Raw genomic sequence first — 3340 nt, 5'->3', positions numbered from 1 at the left:
TGGGTCATTAAAACCCCTAATGTTCCATGAAGAAAGTATCATTGAGCAGGGTCAGGTGGCTCCCCCTCCAGAGTGACCACCTCCACATCAGTATCCAATGGTTGTCCCTCATTCTGCAGCACAGAGTAAGTATTTGCAATAGGTACAGCATAAGAGTCAACATGTGATATATCCAGTCCAGTGTTTTTTCCTTCTTCCCTTCCTGCAGCATCAGGACATTCAGAACCTAGCACATGGGATCCTGAACCCACCTCACTGACAACAAGAGATGAACTAATCTCTGAAGATGAAGGAATGGAGCCTAGCTCAACGCATTCTGAGCTCTGTTCCTTCTGTTCAGTAGATTGTTCACCCCCAGTTACAGGAGGATTATGGCCTAGCCCATTGCATTCTGAGTCCAGTGCCACTGAGTTGCAGGGAGGAGATTTAGCTGTCTGCACTGGTCTATATTCCTGAACCACCTTACTAGCCTTTCTCTTTTCCTCTAATTGTTTGTTAATTTTAGTAAATTTGCAGTGCTCCTTAGTATGTCCCAACTTCCTACAACAGTTACAGTAATAAGGCAACCACTCATATATAATTCTTTGTGTGGTTGTTCCATGATAGGGAGATGTGACTGTAACAGTTTTGGGCAATTCCTCAGCCACATTAACTTCCACCAAAACCCTAGCAAATAGCAATTTAGACTTAAAGGTTGTTGGTAAATCTGCAAATAGAGGTTTCCCAATTGTGTTTGCCATCTTACTTAAGACATTCTCAGACCACATGAAAGGATCCAGGTCTGGGAATAGGACCCAAGCAGAAACTGTGGAAACAGAATCCATCTCCTGAGAGAAGGACGGAGACCACTGCTTCAGAATCAAGTTACTAGACCCCATAGTCCATGGTCCACCCTTAAGAACCTCATTCATGTCCTCAGCAGAAAGGAAGCGAAAGCTAAACCACCCTTTCTTATAGTATTGAACTACAGGACGAGTTATATTCTTCCAATTTTTCAAAACAAAATCATCCACTTGTGGAAGCTTTGGTTTAGAACCCAAAAAATTACCCATAAGAGTATTTTTCCAAAACCTAATCTCATCCGCTACATCGTCCTCAACAATCTCAACAATTCCTGCGTCCCTACTTTTGTCACAGTAATGAAGACTCATACCAGGGGAGGGTTTCGCAACCAGATTCCAAGGTCGAGTAATACCAATACCAAGATCAGTAGCAGGGTTAGAAAGAACAGACTCCACAGTCTGAGTCTCAACTACTGGTTGTTTCTCTAAGAACCCCGTTAGATTAAGCAATTGACCCACTGTTTCAGATGAAGGAGTACCTGAATTCTCAGCCGCAGCTGAAATACCCTCAAGATCCTCCAAAAGTGCTTCTTCCTCTGTCATATCTTCCACAATTGGTTCCATAGAATTCACCGAAGTCGAAACAACACTCTCAACAGGTCCAGTATTCACAACTTGTTTATTGCGCGCTCTTGTTTTAGCCATGGCCAAGATGAAAAATCAAGAAAAGATGAAGATTAACGTGTTTTTGGTTTTTTCAGGGTTTACTTGGAGAAGAAGTTGCTTCTCTTTCCATGACTAAAAAAAAGATTAGTTCCTGATATTCTACTTCTAATTGCATTTTATTTTGTTTAGATTAGTTGTTAGTTTAATAACCTTCTCATTTATTATCGACTTAGCTAAACACAAGATTCAAAACGATTAATATTCTCCCATGCTCCTCGTGAGATCGACCCTCAATAGTGTACAACAACAATCGTGCACTTGCGAGGTATAATTTGATAACCATTAAGTTTTTGGCGTCGTTGCCGGGGAGCAAAGGCTAGATATTAATCATTTTATTCTAGTTTAGACTAGGTATTTCTTTATTACTAATCCCTTTCTTGAGTAGTGGAAGGTGTTTTAGAAGAACAAGGCACTTTTGAGTTTTTTGAGAATCCATTTAGAATTCCCGAAGAAGCAACAATGGTCGCGGTCCTATGAGAGACAAGTTGGCTCCAAAGAAGGTGGTGAATCCTAGTATTGTCAAGCCACCTATACAAGCAAATAACTTTGATGTGAAGGCTACTTTGTTGCAACTAGTCCAAGGAAACCAATTTGGAGGGGGAGCTACCAAAAACCTCAATGAACATCTTAATGATTTCTTGAATAGTTGTGACATGTTTAAAGCAAATGGAGTATCGGATGATGCAATCTGCCTTAGACTCTTTCCTTATTCTTTGAGGGGGAGTGATAAGGAATGGTTGAAGAGTTGTGAGCCCGATTCTCTTAGGACTTGGGATAATATTTCCAAGGCCTTCTTGAACAAGTACTTCCCACCGCAAAGGACCGCAAGAATCAAGAGTGAGCTTCAAGGCTTCACCCAACATGATGATGAGACCCTTATGAGGCGTGGGAAAGGTATAAAGGACTCCAAAGGTTGTGCCCCCATCACGGGATCGGAGATGATGAATTGATAAACAACTTCTATGAGGGGTTGAACAATGAGATGAAAATGAATCTAGACTCCAGCTCGGGAAAAGGGGCGCTTGACAAAATTGATCACAAGACGGCCAAAGAGCTTATTGAGGAAATGGCATCCCGTACTTTTCATTGGAATAATGACCGCCACAAGAGGAAAGGGAAGTCCAAAGTGGAATCAACAAACAATGTGGAAGTTAAGGGATTGATAGAGGAGCTCAAGCAACAAATTGCTTTGTTGAACTCTAGTAACACCTCAAGAAACTCTTCATCAAATTGGTCTCAAGTGTATTGTTGTGAGATTTGTGGAGATCAAGGGCATCCACTAAATGAATGTCCTTCGATGATGGGAGAGGCAAATTTTATGGAGCAAGTGAATGGAGTATGGGAATCAAGTCCGGCTAGACAAGCTTTCAACAACAATCAATACCATCCTGGAATGAGAACCCACCCAAATTTTTCCCATGGCTCACAAAATGTCCAAAACCCCATTTTCCAACCAAAATCACAATTTACACCAAATTTTCAAGCCCAAAAGCAAAATCCCTCCTATCAACCAACCAACCAACCAACCCACCGTTAATCTTTGATTTTAAAAAATGACGGTCTCAAAATGAGCTCGAAAACATACTAATGAGCGATTCCAATGAATATTCATCAACCCATATGGATGTTAGTTAAACTAAATAAAAACACGATTGCCTGAAGGAAAAAAAAAAAAACGTAAACCACCCATCAAGCAGGCACATTAGGCCATAAGATTGTTGGGTAAGGGAGGTCAAATGTACACACTCTTAATCCAGTGTTGACAATAAAGAGAGGCAATTTCCCAATAACAAGAATAATATCAAATCTGAAAATGAACAAACCTGTTGCTC

The 3340-nt window shown here is 40.8% G+C and overlaps 1 non-coding gene across 1 annotated transcript; it reads right to left on the bottom strand.

Moving 5' to 3' along the window:
• Positions 1–2335: 2335 nt before the first annotated feature.
• On the bottom strand, positions 2336–2441 carry LOC141621866 (small nucleolar RNA R71). The gene has a single exon (XR_012532746.1). It is a non-coding gene; the product is annotated as a small nucleolar RNA R71 (small nucleolar RNA).
• Between the last annotated feature and the right edge of the window lie 899 nt (positions 2442–3340).

The sequence above is a fragment of the Silene latifolia genome, chromosome 1 (assembly GCF_048544455.1).
Source record: "Silene latifolia isolate original U9 population chromosome 1, ASM4854445v1, whole genome shotgun sequence".
Taxonomy (NCBI): domain Eukaryota; kingdom Viridiplantae; phylum Streptophyta; class Magnoliopsida; order Caryophyllales; family Caryophyllaceae; genus Silene; species Silene latifolia.
Note: the sequence above shows the minus strand (reverse complement) of the source record. Positions and strands in the feature narration are given on the sequence as shown.